General features: G+C 41.9%; 1 protein-coding gene across 3 annotated transcripts in view; it reads left to right on the forward strand.

The window, feature by feature from the left end:
* Positions 1 to 25,974, forward strand: part of LRRC8D (leucine rich repeat containing 8 VRAC subunit D) — a 96,339-nt gene that overhangs the window by 33,406 nt on the left and 36,959 nt on the right. Inside the window, exon 2 of one of the 3 annotated variants that reach the window (XM_020794586.3) lies at positions 11,696 to 11,895. The exons of 1 other annotated variant lie outside the window; for it this stretch is intronic. The gene's annotated coding sequence lies outside the window, so the exon portion shown is untranslated. Of the gene's footprint in view, positions 1 to 11,695; positions 11,896 to 12,185; positions 12,629 to 25,974 lie in introns of those variants that run through there. One more of the 3 variants, XM_020794589.3, reaches the window with a different exon arrangement.

Genomic DNA, 25,974 nt, shown 5'->3' on the forward strand with positions numbered 1-25,974 from the left:
ACCCCCAGGGGGCAGGGTGAGTCTCTAAAGGGTCCTGGAACACACTCTAGGACCCTTTGGAGGCTCACCCTGCCCCCCCACCAGGCTAGAGGGGGCGAAATTGCCACATTCTGGGGCTCTTCTGAAGCTTTCCAAACCTCAAAAGAGGTGGTGATTTTGCCCCCTCTGGCCTTCAGGGGGTCTGGGTGAGCCTCCAAAGGGTCCTAGGTTGTGTTCCATAAGACAGACCTCTCCATAAGGCTCACCAATTTTTAGGAGAAGAAAACATTTTTTTTCCTGTTTTCTTCTCCTAAGAATTTGGTGTGTCTTATGGAGAGGTGCGTCTTATGGAGCGAAAAATACGGTAATAAGATTACACAATGAAAACAGGTTGCCATGATTTTTTATATTTTGTTTTAAATTTCATTCACCATCCCATTCCCAAATAAAACTAACTAAACTAATACTGTTGGCCCCTAGAAGGTGGTTGGTTTTTCAGCGTAGCTCTCTCCCAACAGCCTTTATGTTCCTCCTGAACTAAGAACAAATTAGTTCTCAGTTGCACCTGGGCTTTCTAATTTGCATGCATTTAACCTCAGTTAATACAAAATGGGTGGAGTGATATTACAACACCATGCAAGAAAGGGAGGGTCATTTACAAATCAAAACAGAATTCTACAAGTCTCTTTTATAATCCAAAGAACATGTAAGAACTCTTCATGGTATCCCCTTGTCCTTATAACTCACTGAATGCTGATGCTGCAAGTAGGCTGAGAGAGATTACAGCCTTTCCTAACACTCTCTGCAAAACAAATGTAGATTCAGGGCCATTACATAAGAATCCATCTACTTACATCTGTGTTGGTTAAACAAATATAAATCCTGACAGCTTCAACCTCAGCAAAATAAGGTGGAGGAGAAACAAAGGATATGAAAGCAATAATAGAAGGCATCAGAAGTGTCTCAGTCTTCTTGATGGAAGTGTAAAGAAAGAATATACCCCGCGTAACAGGCGCCTAGTTTAACGACAAATCCGCATAGCGATTGAGTTTTTGCAATCGTTTTTGCGATCGCATAATGATGTTTTAAATGGTAAAACATTGCTTTGCGATGATTGGTAAGCGTTTCGCTTACCGATTATCGCATAACGATGTTTTTCCAACAGCTGATCGGCGGTTCCAAAATGGCCACCGGGTAAAGAAAATGGCTGCCTGCTGTGTTTTCGCGCCCTTTCCTCGCTTACCGGGCAGCGGAAATGGCGGACATATGGAGGATTTTCACATAACGATAAATTTTTTGCCCATAGGAACGCATTAAACGTGTTTTAATGCGTTCCTATGGGCTTTTTTGTTCCGCATAGCGACGAATCCGTATAGCGACAATTTTTTTGGAACGGATTATCGTCGCTATGCAGGGCACCACTGTATTTTCTGTCTGAATTTTGGAAAGTTAGTGGTTGTTGTGGGTTTTTCGGGCTCTTAGGCCGTGTTCTGAAGGTTGTTCTTCCTAACATTTCGCCAGTCTCTGTGGCCAGCATCTTCAGAGGACAGCACTCTGTGGAAAGTTACCTTAACTGCAAATAGCGATTTTCCTGTAGAAAACTGAAGAAGTTAACGCACAGCCCTTTAGTCTTGTAGGAATCACAGGGCTCTCCAGCTATCCTGCTTGAACTTTTTAAAGAAAGTGGTGAGTACTATTAGGACTTAATTTTTGCTCAGTTGTTTCAGCAAAGATAATAAATCCGTGTCTGGGGATGTGCTAGTTTGGGTTACTGAGAGGAGGCTTGCAGGATGAAATGCTCCTCTGTACAAAACACCGATCTCTGCTTCAAAAACTAATATTGCCCCTGTAGCAACTTCTAGAATTTTTCTTTCTGATAAGTAATTTCCTATGTACTGAAACATTCTAATGTGGAAGTGCATTCAAGTGGGCAGTCCCTCCCTGTTGGTTTGAAATGATGTGATCCTGACTCTGTTTTAGGCCTCAGTGTCAACAGATGGCTGTAAGATTGAAATGCTAGTTATAAGTAGGAATTGCCTACATCTGCTTTGGAAGGTGTGAAGAATCAAAACGAGCAAAAAATGTTTATTTATTTATTTTATTTATTTATTTTATTTATTCAATTTATATGCCGCCCCAACTACCCAAACTACCCTGAAAAGAGACCTTTGACGATTGCCTTACGTCACTCCTGTCGCTCATATTCATGATCTCATTTGCATGAGCCTATGAGAGGAGTGGATTGGCGGAGTCAGCAGATATAAGAAGGTTTGGCAGAAGAGAAGAAGAGGGAGATATAGAAGTTGCAGAGAGAGAGATAGTCAGGGAGATAGTGAGAACAGATACTAATAGAAATAAGCTGATGAAGATAAATAGAGCAGGTGGTGATTGGTTATGTGGCAAGATATATGACATTTTAATGATTTGATTGTATGCATTGAATAAAGAACATCTGTGATTCTGATTAAATTTAATACACTTCAATAAATAAGTTCTGTTGGCAGTAACCAGATAAGTGTCTGACTAAAGTTCTTTATATATTGTAGATAAAGGAAATCCACTGGGGCAGTGAGGAAAAGAGAGAACATCAAAATTGGTATCTGCTGGTGGGATGACATAGTGTGAGCTCTTTGTTTGGTGAAACAAGCAGGGGTAACGTGGTAAATGTCACAAGACCTAACAGGGAGAACCTTCTGTGTTGCATTTAGAAAGTAAAAATGGACATGGCACAAAAGCTTCATTGCTTGCTTGACTCCCTTTATCACTGGTGTTATAAATATGATAAATCCACTCCTTGGAAAGCCATGTGAGTTACTAATGATGGTGGATCATGCATCTATTAATTAGGGCTGGTCAGCTGCAGACAGTTCAAACACCACAAGGTCACTCCACATTTAAAAATAAAGCTATTTCAAGCCCATAAAGGGTTTGGAGCAAGCACCACTACCCACATTAAATAGCAGAATTCTACTCTGGTGTTCTCTGTCTGGTGCATGATTGTCCATTTGAAAGCTGACTTTTTAAATGGTTAATGAGAGGCTTTTGGGGTTCCAGGTATAGGAGGTCACACAAAAGGCATCAGGGCATACAATTCCAGCATCTACCATAGATCATTGCCATTACTTCCACCTCCTTAGTACATTGTCAATCATGTTTTAGCCTCTTCTCTCTACTAACTGAACTGAACTGACATTGCATTTTGCCAGAATCATTTCACAACCTATCAAAAGATTTGGAGCAAGACAAAAGAAGTGAAATGGGTAAGAATATGTCATCATTTCTTATGTGATCCAGGAAATGCCACATCTTTTGATGAAAGTCAGTTTAGTGACAACTTCAAATAATCTGGAGGTTGAGCCATGGCCACTGGACTTCTTTCTTGTTAGGTAGATAACCTCACCTAGATAACTGAGAATCTTCACAAACTTCAAACAAACATTTTTTGCAACCTTAAGCAAGATGACAGTGATTCAGTATAGTCAGGAGGATCAAGGTGGTTTCTGCTGTGTATACCTGTGATAATCATTCAGGGATATAAATAGAAAAGTAACTTGACACAACCAGAAAGAGGTGGAATGCTGCCTAATTGTCAAAAAAAGATTAGTGTAAAGCTATTTACCATCTCACAAAGAACTGAAAGGACCCTACCTCTTGGGATCTGAAAAGTTAGAGGAGAACCCTATTTGGGTGATATTGTGTCTAATTTTGTCAGCTCACTTAAAGCTGGGTGCCTAACTTTGTCCCTCTATCATGTGCCCTGTGGCAGAAGACAGTTACATGGATCGTATCACTAAATAGAGTCATCAGAGAAAACTATAAACACAATTTAAACACTGCAGATTTTCCAGTCCAATGACTGGGACAAGTGACAAGTCTGGGGAGGAGAGTTTCCTACACTTACATAGGCTCTGCACACATATAGAGCCTACAGATCAAGGATATCTCTCCTTTTGAACTGTTGCTGCTATCCTGGAAGAAGTGATGACTGATGTTCCATGGAAGTAAACACAGGGGCCCTTCTGCTTTTGTTTTCCCTGTGTTTTTCTGTTCTGTTATATATCTGGAGACATGTACATTACATCTGGCATACCAATCCTATTGTGAGATTTTGTGCAAATAGAACAATCTTATTTATTTATTTGGCTTTTTTACCGCCCATCTAGATAAATCTATTCTGGGTGGTAGATTTCCCTTTCCCCCTAACTGGTTGTGACTTAGTTTATACAAAGCATGTTCCCTGGGAGAGCAAGCCCTATTTTTGCCTAAGGACTTCAGTAGTGTAGACACTGAAAAGTGTACAATGCTGCTGAGTAAAGTCAGGATCCTCCTTTTAGATGCACACGTTGGTTCTGTCATCAGCCAAAAAATCAAGAAACCTGTGACTTGGAAGTGTAGGTATGAAGGAGCCAGGAAAGATCCCTAAGGATGTTTTGCTGGAGACCGAGGTGAAGATCATCTGTACTTTTCTATTCCAGTATGGATGTGAATGCTTGACTATGAAGAAAAATATGTCAGGAAAATAATAGGTTGATTCAAAATGTGTTGGAGGAGAGGTTTATGGATATCTTGGACTTCCAGTGGCTGCTACATCAAATAAAAAGTGAACTCTCGCTAGAAGCTGAAATGACAAAACTGAGACTATAGCACTTTGGTCATATGAGAAGACTTGAATCACTAGAATAGAGGGTAATGCTTGGAAGAGTTGAAGACAATGGGAAAAGGGGAAACCTGAACATAGATGGATTGGCACAATACAGGAAGTTATGGTCTTTAATAATAGGACCTTTTGGATGTCTTTACCACATAGGGTGGCCATAAGGCAGAATTGACTTGATGTGAACAACAAAAGGTCAGAATAGTAGTATGGAGATAGGTTATGTCAAAATGATTATCCGGGATGTAGATAAAGATGTTATAAAGCAGTCGTTCCCCAACCTTGGGCCTCCAGATGTTCTTGGACTACAACTCCCAGAAGCCTTCACCACCACCTCTGCTGGCCAGGGTTATTGGGAGTTGAAGTCCAAGAACATCTGGAGGCCCAAGGTTGGGGACCACTGTAAGCATAGTGCCATTCATGAGCTGCTAAGATTCCATTCTCGATTGATAAGACTGCATTGTAACAGCACTCTTTTATTTCATTATGCTGAAAAAAGTTGGATGTATATCTGAATAAATGCAGTGCCATGGACAATGCAAAAGATTTCCTAAACAATGAGTGGAACTTAATTGGCTTGTTTACTTCACAAAGTTGTACTAGGAACAGGGTGGTGCAGATCTTAAACTGTTTTGATGTTAGATAAAGGGTGTAATTCCCACCTTCTCCATTCTCTTGTCAGACATGTAGCATAAAAAACCCAGGACCTCCTTCATATGTAGACTTGCTTGTTACTATTAAAATGCCATGAAATCAGTTCCGATTTATGGTGATAACTTCCCATGGTTTTCTAGGTATAAGGTCTTCCAGAGTATTCCAGTTCCTCCAGCTAGCGATTGTCTAGGACTATGTTGCGTGCCCAAAGCTGTACAGGCCAGCTTTTCTTCTGAGAGGCACTCTCCTACCTCTACAGTAGGGGTCTCAAACTCAATTTACTTGGGGGCCGCTGGAGGCAGAGTCTGGGTGAGGCTGGGCCGCATCAGATTTTTCACCAAGTGGAGCAAGAGCCCAAGGAAGCTGCCCAGGAGTTTCCTTAGCCTGGCTGGGGCTCCAGGGAGGAGGAGGAGGCGTGTGGCCACGACCCCCTCCAGCTCCTTCTTCACTACCACCACCACTAACAGCAGCAGGACAAAAAATTAGAGAAGGGAGGGAGCACCGGCAACTGCCTAGCCAGGGGAAGGAGGGCACGACATAAAATAATAAAAAAAACCATCACAGAATTTGCCTTGCCAAAGGAGAAAAGCCCCCACCAGTACCCGCGAAATTAAACAAAACGGGGTGGGGGGCCCACAGGTCCATGCGCACATGCACGCACATAAACACACACACATGGAGGTCCGGCAACCTTCCTCTGAGGGCCCCCCACAAAAAAGGGCACTCAGCAGCAGCAGCAGCTACCCCCACCATGACAGAGGAGCAGACTTTGCGAGGCAAGCCCAGGCAGCCTCCGGAGCTGAGGCGGCTAAAGCAGGATGAAGAGGAGGAGGAAGAAGGACAGCCGGGTGCTGAGGTGGCCACTGGCCGGGCTGGTGCTGGGTGTGCAGACAGAGAGAGTCAGAGAGCCGCTTCCCTGGAAGAGGCGGCAGCGGTGGCACCTGCTGTTGGCACCTTGAAGACACTCTTCGAGGACGGGCCAGGAGCGAGCTCTGCTCTTGGGCATCGCTCGGCGGTGGCTCGGGCACTCGGAGAAAAGGGCCAGCACTGCGCCTCGTTCACCGGCTCTCCCCCAAGACAGCGCCTCTTGAACCCTCCATCCAGAACTGCAGCCTTCTAGCTGGCAGACAGGCGGGCTGGCTGGCAGGCTGCAGTTCTGGATGGAGGGTGCAAGAGGCGCTGTCTTGGGAGACAGATGGCAAGCGAGGCAAGGCTTTTTTTTTACTCTTGACAGCAGAGGACGTGTGGGCACTTCAGGGGGCAGGCAAGGCAGGGGGCCACAAACTATCATCCGGCGGGCTGCAAATGGCCCCCGGGCCGCATGTTTGAGACCCCTGCTCTACAGCCACTGAGCTATGCAACAGGTGAATTTCCTTGTTAGTAAGCAGTTATTCACAAAAAGGTCTGCTCACTTGCAACAAGGATATTCCTCACTAAGACTCTTGAGTCAGCATCAAAGGAACAAGATGCTGGGAAGAAGAACTGACTTTTTGGCATCAGGGTTGCATTTCCTGTGGGAGACCTCTTCCCTGTCACAAACCCTGTTGTTTCATATAGGGTTTTTACCATTTTTTGCTGCATGAACACCATACTAAGAGTTTCATAATTCACAATCACAATAAGCTAACATAATAAGAATCACAGTTGAAGAATACTCGGAAGCTTAGGCAGGTAAAGGATGATTCCCTTAAAATAAAGACAGGGTCTTATATTAATTTTTGCTCCAAAAAACACATTAGGGCTTATTTTCAGGCGATGTTTTATTTTTTTCATGTACAACACTCTACATTTATTCAAATACAGTTATGTCATCTTCTGGTTGCTGAACAATGCTGCCCAATAATGGAGGGCGGGTTTTCACTTAACTGGGGCTTATTTTGTGGGTAGGGCTTATATTACGAACATCCTCATCATACTAGGGCTCATTTTCAGGTTAGGTTATATTTTTGGGGAAACAGGGTATGCAATTTATATACCTCCTGACTTAGTGAAAGGCCACTACTCTGGACAGTTTACAAAAGAACCATAAGATATAGAAACATAAATTCCCCCATCCATCCACTCCCTCTCTTCCTAAACAGGTTCCAAAGGCAACCCCACCTAGAGCATGTTATGGTAATCTAAGCAGGATGTATTTAAGGCATGTGTCACCATTGCCAGATCAGATATCTCATGGAATGGAAACAGTTGGTGTGCTAGTTTTAAGAGTAGAGATACGCTCCTGGCCACTGCTGAGACTTGGGCATCCAGGCTCAGAGATGAATCCAGGAGAAGATGGGTTATGTTTGAACTGGACTGTACACATTGGAACTAGAGATGTTACTGTGTCTTCTTTGACTTGAAAATACCTTGTAATGCCCACTTCAGTTATAGGGTGCGGATTATGGCTTGGAGGTTCTTTTCTGACAGGTTTTAATACAAGCTAGAGAAGAAGTCCAGTCCCTCTTGTCCACTTGCTTAGGTTTTTCTTGCTGCAGTGGTGTCAGAGAGTGGCCTCCCTTTGTTCTTGCATCCAACTTACACATATGGGATGACTCATTTGGCCTTCCCCTCCTTTCCAGGTAGTGCCAAGTCACTGTCAATTTGGTTTGGCATTAGCCAAACTGTTTTCTGAGTTTAATGAAAACAATTTGATTCTCTGAGTTCAGTTATGAACATAGCCTTGGCTCCAGTGATGTGTATGGTTCCTTTTTATTGCACAGGAGAGGTTTCAGATGTGCACCTTTATTATCAGAGGATTTTTGTTGTTTTTTGTTTTGTTTTTGTTTGGACCAGTGGTGTCTTATAGTCCTGACTTGCACAAATTAGCAAGTTCCACATTTCTTATACAGTGGTGCCTCGCTTGACGACGATAATCAGTTCAGTTCAAATCGCTGTTAAGCAAAATAGTCGTCAAGTGAAATTAAAAAACCCATTAGAATGCATTAGAAACTGGTTAATGCGTTCGTTCTAATGGGTGAAATACCTCATTGTCCAGCGAAGATCCTGCATAGGGCGGCCATTTTCCAGTGCCTGTAAAGCGAGCAATCAGTGCTGAAAACAGTGGGGAGCCATTTTGCGACCCGCCGATCAGCTGTTTGGAAACCCGAAGCAGGGAACCGATTGTCGTCAAACAAACAAAAAGCCTATAGGAACATTGTTTTGCGATCACAATAGCGATCACAAAAAAAAAACCATCATAAAGCAGATTTGTCATTTAACGAGGTAATCATTAAGTGGGGCACCACTGTATATGTTTACGGTCGTCCATCTGTTGTGGTGCTTGGAAAATATACGACATATATAATAGGGAAAATTCTATGATTGCAGACTTTTGAACTATAAAATGTACAAAGAATCTTAAAAGATCAAAGAAAAAGAAAAGAGAGCTTGGGGGGAAAGGGCAGTGTTGCTTATGAAATCATCTAATTATGGAGTGTAAGTGTATGGCCATACTTTAAATTCATGGTTTACAGTCCTTGATTTTACCTCTGATGCAGTTTGAATAATTGCAGCAGGTCTCCTTGCTCTGCAGGGCAATACAATAACACAAGTGGAGCTTTTTTATTTTAAAGACTTCTTTTTACTGCATAAACTGCTTACATGTTTTATAATAATCATCTGTCAAGTCATTTCTGAGTTATGATGACCCTTTTCAGGGTATTCCAGGTACAGTAGATAATATTCAGAAGTGATTTACCAGTCCCTTTTTCTGGGGTCACCCTGGGACGATGTAGCTTGCCTCAAAGCCAGACAGGCTGGTTCTACTTGCAGGAAGCACAGTGGGGAACTGAACTCCCAACCTCTGTCTATGCAGCCAGAAACCGAAACCACTGAGCCATCCAGCCACAGCACAATTTACATGTTTACTAAAAGTGAAAATCTCAATACCAGATGTTTTCAAATTTTATTTATTTATTTTATTTTATTTTATTTATATCCCGCCTATCTAGTCGCGGTGGACTACTCTAGGCGGCCAACAACAGAGATAAAATACAATAAGAATAAAACAGCAAATTACAAAACAATTAAAGGTAAAGAGACAATAAGAGAAAAGAAAATCAAAAGTAATCTGGTGAGAAGGCCTGCCGAAACATCCAGGTCTTTAATAAATTCTTAAAGGTGCCCAGCGAGGGAGCTCCGCGAATACCAGGAGGTAAATTATTCCACAGGCGAGGAACCACCACCGAGAAGGCCCTATTTCTTGTTTTCTCTTTTCGGGCCTCCCTCGGCGTTAAGCTCCTCAGCCTCACCTCCTGGCTCGCTCGTGTGACCCGGGTAGAACTTGGTGGGAGTAGGCGTTCCGCCAGGTATCGAGGCCCTAAACCGTTTAGGGCTTTATACGTAAGCGTTAACACTTTGAAGTCGATGCGGAACCTGATGGGCAGCCAATGCAATGCGGCCAGAGTGGGCGAAATATGTTGGAATTTTTTCACTCCACTGAGTAATCTGGCCGCCGCATTCTGCACCACCTGTAATTTCCGCAGCAACCTCAAAGGAAGCCCCACGTAGAGCGCATTACAGTGGTCTAATCTTGAGATTACGAGCGCGTGTACTAAGATGGTGAGCGCCCCCACTTCCAGGTAGGGCCGCAGCTGGGCTATCCGCCTGAGGTGAAAAAAGGCGGTGCGGACCACCGACGCCACCTGTGACTCCATGGAGAGCACCGGGTCCAGATGGATCCCCAAGCTGCGTACCCCATCCTTTGCAGGGAGAGTCACCCCCCCAAAAGAGAGGGAGTTTCCCAAATCCCCGACTGTGGGAGGGCCCCCCACCCTCAGTACTTTTTGTAGCCCTCTTGTTTTTAAATGGTCTATTTGTGCCATATTGTTTAAGTTAGAAATACTAGTGCTTAGTTTAGCTTTTAACCTGTGTGTTTGCAATTGATGTTTTCTAATGTACATAGAAATGTATGTAATCAATAACTTAAAACACTATTCAGTGCCGGTAGTTGATAGTGAAAACATCTATCTTGCCTGCCAGTCATATTTTAAATGCCTCTACTGTAGGCACAGAACTAAATTTGCTAAACAGTTGTATAGCTTTGAGGAGAGCTACCATGTAAAATGTTTCCTATGATCACTGCCATGTACGTAGATCTTTTGCTAGGGATGAGGGCTTGTAATGTGTGAAATTTCCCTTTCCTTAAAAATAGCCTGTAAGCACTCATGTTCCATTTTTACATCTAATAAACAGGAAATATAGTTGATCGATTTCCTGGGGATTAGGTGAATTTCCTGTCTACACCCATATCTTGTCCCCAATACTAGAGAAATGAAAAGAATTAATTGATTGCTGAACTGAAACCCTTTCTGAGCTCATACAGTATAAACACATGGGAAACTGGTGAGCATAGTGTGTAGCCAGTACTTAGAAATGTAGGATGCCTAAGGTGGGGGGGGGGTTACCTCTTCATCTCTCTTTAGATTTGCTTTGGATTTTAGTATGCCCTGGTCCTTTCGGTTTTATGAGCTAGGGAAGGTATACAATACAAAGGAAGTAAAGAAATGTCAGTGGTGAAGATCCACAGCATTGTTCAAAAGATGCTTTTAATATTTATATTGAAATGACCACTGGTGTATGTTTAATACCTCCATAATAAATGAGGGGATTGATATACTTTAAAGATGAATTTATAATCTGAATTGTTACACCTACTCTGGGTGGAACATGGACCACTTCAGTCAGGCACTAAGTAATGTCTATGGGGATGGAGGGAGCGTACTTAAGGTCTCCGTAGTGGTGTGGATTCATTTGGTCTCCTGCTAGGATACCAACGACATGATCCCTGCCCTGTCCCAGGTTTAAAGAGTACAGAGAACCCTCTCACATCTCTGGAATGGGCAGGATTTCTTTCTTGAAAAAAAGAGGAAGAATGGTGATGCAAGCAGGTCGAGGCTCAGATGCACTGTCCCAGTCTAGCTACTTTTGCAAAACTAGCAGAGACTACTGTTCCCTGCAATACATCCAAGGCTAATAGTCCCCCACCTCATCTCAGTCCGCAAGATGCAGATGTCAACACTTTTCCGCCCTGCCTCGGGAATCCGCCTGGATTGAGACTCTGCTGAAGGCAAGCAAATCGATGCTGCCAGAAACTAGAAACTTCGCGGGTTGCACTGAAGAGTGCTTAGTCTCTAGCAGAAAGAGTGGGGTGAAGTGAAATTGCATCAGTCACAGCGCGCGTTTTAACGGCGGGCAAAGGAAGGCGGGCTCCCGGGACCAGTGACCTTAAAAAAACGGCGGGTGGTTGTAATTGGTGTTCCAGGGAGATGGTGGCAGACGATCTCTGCACAGATCAATACGTGCAACATTGGGGGAGGAAATGGAGGTTGCACCGCGCCGGGTAGCAGCAACCGGGCAGGCAAGCAGCGTGTCGGCTACTGCGAGCAGAATCATTTCTTTTCCCGTCTCCCTTTCATCTCTTCACAGGAAGCACCCGCATGCCCGCCGCAGGGCTGGCCAAAATGCCTGCGTGACTGAGGTCTCTTTGGATTCGCCGCGGTTGTGGCCTGCTCCTCCGCCTCCCCCCCCCCCTTGATCATTCCCGGCCTTCGGGTCTTGCACCCTTCGGCAAACTCGGGAAGAGAGGGGGCCAGGAAGGAAATAGAAGAAGAGCGCGGCCTCCTCAGGTACAGAAAAAAAAAAGGCCGAGCAGCAAAGACGCGCCGTTTTGGCTGGTGGGGGTGGGGGGGTCGGGCTCTGGACGGACGACGGCTCAATTCATTCACTCACTCACGCCTCCTCCCGGGGCTGTTTATAACCCGGACCTTTTGCTGTATGTGTATATATATATATATCAGCAAGGCAGCACAATTCCAGGCCGGCCGGCGTCTTACTCCTGCGCGCAGCCCCCTGGGTGCCGGCAAATGCGCAGTTGACAAGCCTGGCTTGGAGGGGCTGGGGAAAGAAGGAAGGCGGCGGGGGGGGGGGAGAAAGAGCGAGGCGGCGATGAGAGACGGCCCGCTGTTTTCCTCCCTTGGGGCTTCGCAGTGAGCATGCTTCCCCGCGACCGGCTTATTCCAGCCTGCGAGCGCCGGCTGCTGTCGCGGCCGCGGACTCGCCTTTGTTCGCCCGTGCGGGGGGTTCATCGCGACCCGAGGAGCCCGGCAGACAATGGTGGCGGCGGCCAGCAGGAAGCCGAGAAAAAAGACCCGAGCGTCGGGCCAAAACGGCTCCGGCCCGGGAGCGGTGGACGGAGGGGATTAATGCCGAACGGCGAGAGCCACTTTGCAACAGCCGCCGCCGCCGCCGCGGTCGCCAGCGCAAAGCGGGTATCCGCGCCAGTGCTGCTTCCCGACGTTTGTTGAGAAGGGAGGGCGGACTGCGGTCGCCTTTTGTCGTCTCTTCTTGCCTGTCCAGGCAGTAAGTCCAGCCTTCAATATATGGCAGGAAGAGCAAGTCAGCGGGTTTAGCGGGATTTAAATGGTGACCGTTTTTATGCATTAAAGGAGAAAAAGGGTTTCTGGGCTAAAGTTGCTGTGGTGCTCAGCCATGGAGGTGATGGGAAGGCTGCATTTGTGCATCTGTTTAATCTGCATTTTGCTTTATTAGAGTTTCAGCTGATGATGACATGTGTTAGAGCCATGGTAACTTAAATTCGTTAGGTTTTTTTGGATGTGTGTCAGTGTGTGGTTTTTGGGTTGATGTGTAAGGTTGATAAGGTGAGTAAAAGCTGCCCTCTCTTCTAGTTTCACATACATGGGTTCCAGCAGCTGCAGTAAATAATAGCCAGTATTTTTCTGCTTGTTATGATGTCCCTGCAGCGATCAATACAGATGACAGTTCTGGTCTGTGTTTCCTCCATTTGCTGGCTTTTGTGAGCTGTCTTGCAATTCAGCATCACTGCAGGATAGAAAAGCAAGTTGTTTTTTTTAAAAGCAATCCCAGTACCCTACATTAAAATACGAACTGAAGAAGCTGATGTTGGAGTGTATTCCTGGCTAGGTCTGCTTAACTCCAGTGCTCCTGTGACTGTAGAGTTAAGGGGGTACTATCATAGTCATACACTTTTGTAAGGACAGTGTTTTATTAGCATGAGTAACACAACATAGAAAAGTACTAGGGACTCCTGATACTTTTTGGATTGTATATAGACAGATCATCCTGTTTTTTCTGGAAACACTGCTTGGTCTGCAGAATTATTTTGGAGGAAGGATTGGTAGTTGGTTACATAATGCTGTAATCATAAAATGCCCTAACCATAAATAGATCTTCCTTAAATATAATTGCAAACATATTTAGTTTTTGTTCTCTGAATAACTATCTGTTTCTCCTCTTTTTGGTATCTTTCAATTGTTCCAAATGTGAATTGACATTTCATTTATAAATAATTGCTGCAGGTACACTACCTTGCAGTGTGTTGGGCTTAACAGAGATGAAGACTATTGCATCATTCCTAACTCCACATCTTGCAGCTATCATTTTTGTCTACAAAATTCTTAAGCATGCAGTAGCTACAGATAAAAAACGTTTAGAAATCCATTCACAACTAGATTGTATATCACATTTTTGTAAACATAAATCAACAATTAAGTTCTAGGATGCAGTGCTGTGAATGTACTTTATTCTTCTTTGTATCTGTAAAGTTTCTGCTTACAGTATATTAAAAGCCACAATATCTGTATGGAGAAAATTTGGCAAGCTTTTCTTAACCGAATGCTGCTTTAATATTTCTTTTTATCACATTATCCTCATACCTGGAAATTTTCTGTATTTTGGAATGCTTTTAAAGGCACAAAACTTTGACAAGCTAATATTTTAGTATTTTTCTCCGAGTGCTGCTTTAATTTTCCAAGGAACTTGTTAACAATATACAGTAATTAGGTCTCAGCCCATCCCCAGAGCAGGTTCAAGCTGGAATTCCTGTTGGTTCTTGCTGAAGTTGTTAAGTGCTCAACAGTTCTGAAAGTTCTTCTCATGGAATCTGACTGACTGGCCTCTGTAATTCAAGAGTGTGTACTATGTGTTGAGGGTCTTGCAGCAATGTAGATTCTTTGCTTGAGTTTGCAGGGAACCTGGAAAAAAGTCTTTTCATAGCTTGCTTGATCACATACATATCCATTCTGCTTGTGAATGGATTTCTAAATGTTTATCTGTAGCTATTGCATCCTTAGAAAATTTGAAGACAAAATGTAAGCCCAGTATCTTCATTCCACATGTTGCCTTCCTTGGAGCATGTTGGTGATGTATTGACTACATTTCTGCCCTGCCTTTCCACTTCTAGATAGTGCTCAAGGTGGTTTACATTCATTATAAAACAACACAAACAAGTAAAAACGTATACAGTGGTGCCTCGCTTAACGAGTGCACCGTATAACGACGAAATCGCATAGCGATCTCTTTTTTGAGATTGCTAATGCGATCGCTTACCGATGGCCTCTATGGCCAAAACTCGCATTGCGAAGATCGGTAAGCGTTTCGCTTAATGATCTTCGCATTGTGACGCCGGGAAATCAGCTATTCAGCGGCTCCAAAATGGCCGCCGGATGACCCAAAATGGCCACCGCGACCATTTTCGCGCCCTGCCCTCGCTTACCGAGGGCGCAAAAATGGCGGCGCTATGAGGAAACTTTGCTTAACGGTGAGTATAGAAGCCATTGGAATGCATTAAACTAAGTTTAATGCGTTCCAATGGCATTTTGCGTCCCGTTTAGCGATGTTTCCTCATAGCGAGGGTTAATCCGGGGCACCACTGTATAACCATAGAAACATTAAAAGCAAGTAAAACTAAAAATGATAACATTCAAACATGACCATAAAATGATTGAAATCTATAAAATATATTATAAAATTAAAACCGTCACAGTAAATTAAACCATATTGCAAGCTAAGTTTAAAATAATGCAGTTTCATACTCTTCTTAAAAACAGTAAGGGTGGAAACTTTTGGCAACTTGGAGGAGAGTACATTCCACTATCCAGGCACTGTGCAGGAGAAAGCCTTGTCCGTTGTGCCTGTCAAGTAGACCTCCACAGCTGTTGGTATTCTCTAGGGAGTTTTTTCTGAAGACCTTAACGTCTAGACAAGTTTATAACAAGACAGGCAATCCCTTAGACATCTGATCCTCAAGCAGTTTAGGGCTTTCAAGGTTAAAGCCAGTCGCTTGAATTAGGCCTAGTAAACAGTGGGCAACCAATGCTGGTATTTTGGTGTCAGGGTCCAGTGATTTCAGTCCTGTGTATCCATTAGTTGTCTAGCTGTCACATACTGCATTAATTGAAGATCCTAGGCTCTGTTCAGTAATAGTCTTATGTAAATTATTTGCAGTAGCTAAGGTACAAGGTAACTAAGGCAGAGGTGATTGTTGCCAAGTCAGGTTAACTCAGGAGAGGCCATAGCTGGTGCGCTGTGTGGAATTTTGCAAATGTTCTCCTCACTACTACCACTTGGAAACCCAAGGAGTACTCCTAGACTGTGAGCCTGGGCTGTTGGAAGAACAGAAATCCTTATAGAACAGGTTGTATCCAAGTCTCCAGGCCTGACTTTCTGCGGACGAGCAATACCTCTGTCTTGTCAGGATTTAATTTAACTTGGTTCATCCCCATCAAGCTAGTTATTGAGCTTAGACAGCATTCAAAGGTATTGATTGCTCCTTCATTGTTAGGTGATGTGAAGCAATAGAGCTAGGTACCATTAATACAGTATGTGAATGGAAACTCCCTCCACATTTTAAAATGGCCTTTTTTGGTAACCTCATGTATTTATTAAATACTATAGGGAGGCAGTGGAAGACAGGAGGGCCTGGCGTGCTCTGGTCCATGCGGTCACGAAGAGTCAGACACGACTAAACAACAACAACAATAGGAGATAGCATAGAGTCCCAAAGGACACCACATGCCAGATGATATGATGTCAAAGAGTCCTCACCCAGCACTACTTTTTGCATACTCCCAGCTAGGAAGATTTGAACCACTAGTGCCTACTGTACTTACGGAGTAAACCATGCTCAGTGGTATCAGCCACTGCTGAGAGGTGTAGGATACCTAAAAAATTATCAAGTTCCTGGTATAGGAATCTGCTAAAATGACCAAAGCAGTCTCAGTCCCAGATCGGGATTGAACACTCATTTGAAATGGACCTGAATTATCAGTGTCATCCAAAAGTGATTGGAGGTGCAGAGTTATTGCCTTCTCAGCTACCTGGGTCATAGTGAGAACTGGTGTATAATTAGTCAGGATCTCTGGCTTAGGGGTGGGTTTCTTTAGAAAGGAGAGAACAAACCCTTCCTATAGGAAGCATTAGTTATGTCGGTTATCTATAGCATCTGTCTTGCCTTGGCAGATTCAGTCAGGAAGGGCAAAGTTCAAGTAAGCAGATGGTGACTCTCACCATTCCAAATATTTTGCCCACATCCTTGAGGTCTACAAGCTAAAAAGAATGCCAGCAGATACACATGTGATTGCCAAATTTATATCAGTTTGACCAGGCCTTACACTGAGGTCCAAAGGAATAACAAAGGAGTCATAGGATGAACTGTCATCCACACAATCTGCCTCCAGGAGACTGGAAAATCTTTGTAACAGGGATGGGGAATTTTCAGCCCTCCATATGTTTTGGACTACAACTCATAGAATCCCTTATTGTGGTGTTGTAGTTTGAAAGATCTAGAAGGGGTGAAAATTCTTTGCCCTTGCTTTATAAAATCAAACAGGTCAGTGATGCTTTGCTGTTTAATTTGAGGATGCGTCTCTGCATAAGATCAGCAAAATCCCTAGTCAGACCCAGGTGATTGTAAAGGTTATAAGCTGGGCATCTCCCATGGCAAATTTTACTGTACTTGTGCCACTTTGCATCCTATGTTAGGCCACAATATTCCATTCAGTATTTGGGTTTGGGTTGGGGATTTGTGCCTTTTTCAGCTATGTAAAAGAACTATAGTCCTGGTATAGATGGCAAAGGGAAGCTCTTCAAAGGCATAGTCATTTTTCAGACCTGAGCTTGGAAGATACTTTTAATCGAGATAGCTTTTAATCGAGACAGCTGTCTTGTGAGGTGTATATTCATTCAGTCTTCTGAATATGTCTTATCATGGGGAAAGGAGGGAGATCGTGTATCACTAATTTGTGATGCCCATGAGTGCCCATTCACAGTACAGTATTTCATAATGTATCAGTGAGGGTATTCTTCTGAAAGTTATTAGTGGGAATTAAGGTACCTGCCATAGTTTGGGAAAGAGGATCTTATGAGATCTTATGAGGCCTTTAAAGTGGTTTTATACATCTACCACCTACCAATATAGTCATTGTATAGAACCTTAAAGGGTAATTCCGAAGTTAGTATATTATATTATATTATATTTAGTGGTCATTCTGTTTTAAGTGCTTGTCCTCCAGCCCCTACACTGTGTGGTGAGGATGCTAAAATCAGCTTGTATTATTACAATTTTTATGTTTAAGTCTAGCCTTTTAATAAAATATTTTGGAACTAACAGGAGCTGTTGTAGTCCTGCATTAACCTATATTTAAAGCTTAGGGCATTCCTATCTCAATAATCCTTTATTTAAAAAGCAGCTGGGGGGGATGAAAAACAGGGTGTTTTGTTTTGTTTTTGTTTTGTTTATTTGCTTTTCTGCTGAAATAAGTGAAGAGGGAGTGGATTTAAGATGGAGAATAGTAGATTTCTGAGAAGAAAGTGTTTGAGTCCCCTTTGAATGTTTTATCGAAATGTTTTTGTTCACTTTGTCCCAGATTTCCAGGATTTTGCAGAACCTGCAGTGAACTGTTGTTTCATTAGATTCTCTGGAGATCAGTTACACAGTATTTATTTATCTTTAGTCCTTCAGCTATTGTATGTTTTGCATAATTAGCTCTGTCCCCAATGAAATCTTTCTGCTCAAAGGTAACGAATTGGTATTTTTAATGTAACTACTAATTCTCTTCTTATATATATTTGAAACTGTGGATTGTGTGACAGCTTGCTTGACCCCCCTCAAGCTAATTTACACCTTAAGTTAAGATGCAACTTATTTACACTTTCATAGTAGTCAACTGCTTGTTTTCTGAGAGCGGCTTCTCATATTGCTGAAGAAGGTTAGTCATTGCAAACAACTGCTTTCAGTCAGCAGTGCTGATTGTAATATTTGAAGCAGAACCTTGGTGAACATTGTACTCAAGTAGTATCTGAATGTATACCCTGTGCAACTTCCCTGTTAAGCAAGACCTCCCCCACGAGCCAAACAACGATCAGAACATTGCATACTTCCCTAGGTATACTTATTCAGTAATATAGGAAACTGTTTGAAAGTTAGATTATATAGAGGAGAAATAAGCCACAGTCAATTCACTGAAAATTGGAAGCCTTTATTAAAATATGCCAACAAAATAAACTTGGAAAATAAATAAATACATTTGGAGCATTTAGATTGTTGGTCGATATTTCTTTAAAATGTGACGGGGAATGGCATAAATGTGATTTGGAGAATTGTGGGGAAGAGCTTTGTATTTATTATTTGTGATACGATTTTTTGTTTTTTCATTTCTTTAGAAATAAATGCCACTTTTTCCTTTAAAAATATAGGAAACTGTTTGGGTAAAGTTATAGCTTCTTGACTGGGAAACCTGATATGTGGAAGGTGTATGCATACTGCAGACAGAGGAAAAGTCATGAGTCCTTATGTAAGACATGTTAAAAACTATGATGCCATGGTTTCTTGGCTATTCAGAACTACAGTTGGAAGTAATAGGAGGTAGCAGTAATAAAGACAGGTGGCAAGTGGCTAAAGGTGATCTTGGCAGTTTGGGCAGAGTACAAGACATAGTATTGGGCTTCAGCTTCATCCGACGTAAATTCTAACAGTGTGTAGAGTTTGGGTCATTTACATTTTTGAGATGAGACAGGCAATGCATTTGGTTTATGAAATTCTTTTGGCAACAAAGTTATTTTTAAGACAAGGAATCATCATCATCATCATCATCATCATAAAACTGCAGAGCTAGAAGGAATCCTATGGATCATCGAGTCCAGCCCTTGTCAAGGAGGTACAGTGGAGAATCCAACTCCCGACCTCAGGCTCTGCAGGCAGACATCTAAACTTCTCAGCTATCTGGAATGGTGGAGTTCATGAGCTGGCTGTATAGGTCAGTGAATTGGAGGCTCCAGGGTTTGAGGATCCCATGGATATTTTAGGAGAAGAACCAACCTGTGTTATCTTGGGCAAGCTGCACAGTCCCAGAGCACCCTGAGATGAAGAGAGTGATAAACCACTTTTGAGTACTTCATGCCTAGGAAGTCCTGGCAAGAGTCACTATACATTGAAATTACTTAACTATATGTTGGTGTTGTTACATGGAAGTTGGGAAACATTTTTTAAAAACTTAATCTCTTGACCTTGATGACTTTACGTACACTGTATGTAGGATGTGTATGTGAGCATATGCACATGCATATACAAATGTAAATGAGCAGAAATTCATTCAGAAAACTTGCTGGTTTTTTTTCTATTGGTAAAAAAGTCTGTTGGATTTAGGCTATATGCTTCTTCATGAAGGCAAGAAAGAGAAAGTAATATATAGAAAACTTTCAAACAAAACATTTGTTTACTTGGTTCCCAAAATCTTCCTGTTGAGGATTTAATGTTAGTACAGGCATACCTTGGTTTACGAATTTAATGTGTTCTCCAGGATGTTTTGTAATGCGAAAAATTCACTAAGCAAAACGCGATTTCCCATAGGAATGCATCCCAGGCGCAATACAAACTTGCTTTGTAAAGCGGAAAATATTCATAAACAGAGATTAATTTCAATGGATTTTTGTTTGTAAATTGAAAATTACATTAACCGAGGTGTTCATAAACTGAGGTACCACTGTATTTTACAGTATCTCAGCTCAATAATATTGTCCTGGTTTTGAAAAGGCTTTAGAATCCCAATTATCTAAATTTCAATTATTTGTTCTTCCAAATAGTTTTTGTAAATCCTATTCCATTATAAGCACAAAATAGCGTTTCCCTCATTCGTGTGTGTGTGTGTGCGCGCGCGCGCATATGCACAGTGGTTTTCCTTTCTCACAAGTATACATTTTCTGATATGCTGTCTAGCAAATTATACCCCTGAGAGATTTTAGTTTGATTTGTGAATCCCATGCACAATGTACAGTGGTGCCTCGCAAGACGAATGGGAAGCCACTTTTCGCAAGACGATTTTTTCGCAAGACAGTGCTACTCGCGGAATGAATTACTTTCGTCTTGCGAGGCACCACTGTATTTCTTTTCTTCCTTGTCCATATTAAGGAGTTATTGGAACCCAGCTAGTTTTTTTATTGTTCAGTTTTTACCCTCCCTCCAATGTATTATATGACAAGAAGTTTTGTAACACGTGAAGCAGAGCTAGGAAAAAAGCACAACATTGGAACAGTTATGCAAGTGTTAATCGATGCTACAGATGCATCTTTATTTTCTTTCAATCTCTAGGTATCCTGTGTATACTATTATTTATGTAACAGTCTGTCCTACTTGTTAAAATATGTTGCCAGTTTTCTTTCATGTACCTAAACCATACTCAAATGTGATTGCAGGAGACAATAGATACTGTGAACTGGCAAAAGTTACTGCTGTGGTCTTTTGTGTGGCTTAACAAAACAAACAGTAAGGAGTAGAGGTGAGGTTGAGTTGAACAACAAGGTCTTTCTTTGAGCTGGAGCAATAAATTGCAGAGATGCCTTGTTCATTGCTGCCTTTTGTTTTATTTATTTATTTATTTATTTATTTATTGCTGACCCCAACCCTATAAGCAGCCTTGGCAGTGTCCTTTGTTTCAAATAGTAGATTACTGAGACGGGTTTGTCTTTGCTTAAGCAACAAAGAAATAAACGGCTTTTGATTATGGAGGGTTAGTAATCTCTCTTCCCCCCCAAAATGTTCATCCCTGAATTTACAGGGGATGATAAGCATAACTGAGCATTACGGACCTTCTCAGTAAACATGTACAGTATTGGATTGCACTTGAAGTCAGGGGAAGGATCAGCCAGTTGGAGATTTGCCTGCAGCTGGCACATTGGCAAAAGGCCCCTGGGCCTGCTGTTCCTCCTCACCAACAATGTTTCCCTGTTGCTTGCTCTGACCCACACAGTACAGTAGTAGCAGTGAACTGGTGTGCTGTTCTGCTTGCTCATTGACTGTCTGGCTAGTCAACACTTAGATAGTGAAGAGGAGGAGAAGCAGCTGGGGATATTAGTGGTGAGAAGGTAGACTTAGCAAGGGAAGAGGATCTCTTAAGGGTTTCGTGGCCTGTGTTCTTCCTCCCTACTCTCCCACAAAGCTTTAATTGGCATCATACAAAGTGAAAAGAAAGTATTCTTTATGTGACTCTGAATTGCCTTTTGTAGTCTGGTGAGAATCTCAGATATGCTCCTATATAATTATGTATGCAGTATTAAGTTCAAATAAAAAAAAATCCTGACAGTCCCAGGATGGAATAACAACAAGCTTACCCATCTTTCCCTTTTAAGAAAAAGAATAGAGTGGTGGTTATAATAGGAAGTAGACTGTTGTTGCACTGAACAAACTCTTTCTCAAAATTAGTTTATGCTGTTACTGTATATCATTTAAAATATAGTTGTTTAGAACAATGTTATCTCCTTTTTTTTGTTATTTGATTCATTTTGATTTGGGCAAAAGCAAGCAAACATCAGGGAGGCTTTGTCACCTCTGTAAATATATGTATTACACCATCTCGTTTGTTACATGAATTTTAAGAGGCAGATGCATAGAGAGGGATAGAGAAAAGGTACTGTAGTTTCCTAATTTTCCTGCTGGTTCACTATGAGCCAGTTAGAGACTCTGGTTTAAAGATATTATTAATTTGAAACATTTTTTTCTTTTTTTTATTATGAGGGACTTAATTTTTCTTTATGATCTCTGTGTGTTTTCCATGGAAAGAACTTCTTTGTAACTGTTGAGATTTTTTCCTTAAGATTTGGGAAGGCATTTCTTTGAGTTCTTCTCCATATGCTTGTGTTGAGTTTTAGCTGCCAGTGCTCCCCATTGAAAAAGTAGTACAGGAGCCAATATAAAAACTTAAATAAGGGTTATAAGTTGTAGACAGGGTTCTTGCTATTGGAATTTTTCTGAGTTCAATATAATATTTATGGCTCTCGTCATTTTAACAGTTTCAGCTTCTACCTCATGTAACATTGAGTTGATTTCATCATTCCTGCAAAACACTAACAATAGTTAGCAATCAAATCTTTGTTTGAGATCATTTTCTATTGTTGTGTAGATATGGAATAGGCTAAATTGTGAAAGTTCAAGAAACGTTTTACCCATTGTTTTCAAGGATTGGTTCAAACAGAACATTCCTGGCTTAACAACCTATCATTTATAAAGCTGGGAATGAACTTTGGTCCTGTACACACACTGTCCTCATAGTTTGTTGCAGTGATCTTGGCCTTTTAAACCACAGTTCCCGATTACTTTCAAAATGAAAGTTGTGGCTTAATATCAGTTTATTAATCAGCACCTGAAAGTATGATTGATTAAGCCAGAGTTAATTAAAATTACAGTGTTACATCCAGGCCAACTTTTAAGAGTTGTTTCATGTTTTAATGTGTTGTGGCCAGGTATACTGGTGTTTTTTTCCATAGTAACATAAAAATGTTGGAGGGAAAGCAGCATTTTGAGTTACTTGGGGGCATTGGGCTAAATCCAGTGTTACTCCCAATAGAGTAGAGAGTACTAGAGTACTGAGGAGATGGAAAAGAAACTTTTTAGTCACAAGCAGCATATGTCACACTGGTTTCAGTGGGTCTATTCTAGTGGAGCTAACATTGGATTTAATCTGTTAATTGGAACATGGGATAAGCTTTCTCTGTCAGACTTTTTTGTTGCATGTTAAAAAATATATGGCCTAAATCCAATTCCTTGTACTTGCTGGACTGGAGGATACCTATTGAATGAAAGGGAAGTGTGAGACTTCTAATCTCTTTGTGGACTGAAATGTGTGTGACTAGGACCCTTTTTCCTCCTCTTGTCAGCTGCTGACAGAATGGATAAAATTGTTTTTTAAAATATCTTATTTTAAAAAATCCATTATTCATTTAAATTGTCAAAAAATCTGATTTTTAAAATTTAAATCATGATTTAAATCACATCCACCTTGGCTGCTGGTGAAGAAGAGAAGGACTATTTTTCAGTGGTAATGTATCATAGTTGACATTAAAGCCATTAGCCCACTTTAGATGCATCTGATGTAAGCTATACATGTGCAACCTTTCTGGTTAATTAATCATGCCCTGGTTCTTTGTCATGGAAGAATTAGCCATATTCCTTTCTGGCACCCAACTGCTGCTGCTGCAGCTGCTGAATCAGGTTTTCCATTTTGAGGATAACCCAAATGGAAGAATATTTTTCCACTTCCAGATACTTCATCTGAAAGGATGAATAATAGGCTACTGGTAGCCTTTTTAAAAAATTATTGAATAAGTATAAAACAAACAGTTGCAAAATAATAATAATGATTCTTGTGCATATTTTTCTGTGGTTCTGCTCAGATGAGTAATACAAACATTAGGCAGAAAAACCAAATGAATTACTTTAGGGTATGGTATATGGTGTATGGTATATTTTGCTTGAAACAGCATCTCATCTCTCTCTTACACTGTTTCCCTGAAAATAAGCCCTAGTATGATTTTTCAGAATGCTTGTAATATAAGCCCTACCCCCAAAATAAGGCCTAGTTAACTGAAACCATGCCGTCTACCATTGTGTAGCAACCAGAAGATGACATGACTTTATTTGAATAAATGTATATTGTTGTATGTTAAAAAAATAAACATACCCTGAAAATAAGCCCTAATGCGTTTTTGGAGCAAAAATTAATATAAGACCCTGTCTTATTTTCGGGGAAACACAGTAATTTGCTTCCAATTGCAAAGTATATGTTTGGTTCCTGGATGAAAAGGAAAATAATGTGAGCTTTCAGTGCCACAGAATCAAAACACTTGGGAGTCTGTAATGTTTAGTTAGTATCTATTAATTGTTTCTAATGACCAGCAAGCTTTTGGCTTTCTCACTTCCTGCTGTGCACAAGAAAGGATGATTGTCTCTTTATCTCTCCTGTCCACTGAGGACAGATTACAGGTATGTGAGGGTTCGATTCTAGGCTCCTTACTCGTATCAAAGAAATCAAGAGATTTTTGTTGTTTTGAAACAGGTGAAATATTTATTGGAGTATTTAACAAATAACCAGTGTCCATAACTTGATTCCAACGTTTTTCTTCTTCTGACAATGAGTCTTGAAGGGACTTCCAATCATCATCTAAGAACGGGTTTGTCCCATAAGAGTTCCAGGCCAGTCTGGGAAGATGTTGGCACTTACAGCCTGTCCCATCTGACTTTCCAACAGGGGCACGGTTTCATCATCCCGGTCACCATTCCACACGAAGCATCCCTCTGGTGCAGGGTCCTTCCATGGTCCTCCCTGAAACCCTTCCTCCTCATCTCGCTTATCCTCTATTCCAACCTCTCTCTCTTTTCTCTCCGTACTTTCTCCTTTTCTTCTCTAAGCCTTCTTCTCCACTCTTTAGCCTTGGCCTCTCCCCAATAGGACGGTCTGGGGGGAATCTCCCTTTTCCTGTAATTGGCCTCTTCCTTGGGTATTCTTAATCTCTTCCAAGCTCCAGTCCATGGATCTTCCATCCAAACCCACCCCCAGCCTGGTGGTAACTGCTCCTCCTTCCTTTTTATCTCTGCTGTTCCTGCCTCAATCTCCACCATCCTCTTTCGCTCCTTTCCTGCTGTTTCACCCTGAGACTTTCCAATAGACAGACTTTTCATTTCCCCCAATAGCTATTCTGTCTTTGTCTCACACTGCTCTGTCTTTTGGAGAGTTGGGGCAGGTTGGGTTTGCACTTCCTTCTCTTCGGTACAGAGGAGGGACAGCTCTCCAGAGAGTGGGATACCCCTCTCGCCCTCTGTCTCACAAGGTGATCACCTAGGTCAGTGGTTCCTAACCTTGGGTCCCCAGATGTTCTACAACTCCCAGAAGTGCTGGCCAACACAACTAGTGGTGAAGGCTTCTGGGAGTTTTAGTCCAAGAACATCTGGGGACCCAAGGTTGGAACCACTGATCTAGATGAATGAGGTACATGTTTGTTTTTGTGTGTACTGTATGTACTTATAGCAGCATCTTCTGAGCACATGACATAGATGGTGTATCCCTTCTATAAGCCACATTCAGGCACTGTAAAAAAAAAAGGTGATTCTGCCTTCTGGTACTGTTAGGTGCTTTAAAAAATGGTTTCATCTGTGATAGGATATACTGAAGGATTTCCCTGCTAATTACTTGCACTATATTTCTGGTTATTTGTGGATTCCTGGACCTGTTGATATAATAGCAGGAGCCGAGGCAGGAGCCAGTGGTGTGTCCGGTCAGGTGACTGAAAGCTTACTGGATCTTTGTTTGAAAGCTTGTCTTCTGCAAGCACTCAGATTTCATGCTTGAATGAACATCCAGCTCCCTGCTCGAAAGTATATTCTAGTTGCTGAACAGTGCTTTGGAAGTCAGAGTGTATGGAGAAATGGTAACACTAGAGTTCACTGCATGGATGAAGGCAGCAATTGCTCAGTTTTTCAAGCTATTATAGACACTAGGTGATAAGCTCTTACTTCTTGTTTCATAATATGGGGTCCAAGTACCTAGTCAAGTCGGTGAATTGAGGTGGGAGTAAAAACAAGAGCTAGTGGCTGATGACTGTGCATAGACAATGCAGGATCT

The sequence above is a fragment of the Pogona vitticeps genome, chromosome 4 (genome assembly GCF_051106095.1).
Source record: "Pogona vitticeps strain Pit_001003342236 chromosome 4, PviZW2.1, whole genome shotgun sequence".
NCBI classification, from domain to species: Eukaryota; Metazoa; Chordata; class Lepidosauria; order Squamata; family Agamidae; genus Pogona; species Pogona vitticeps.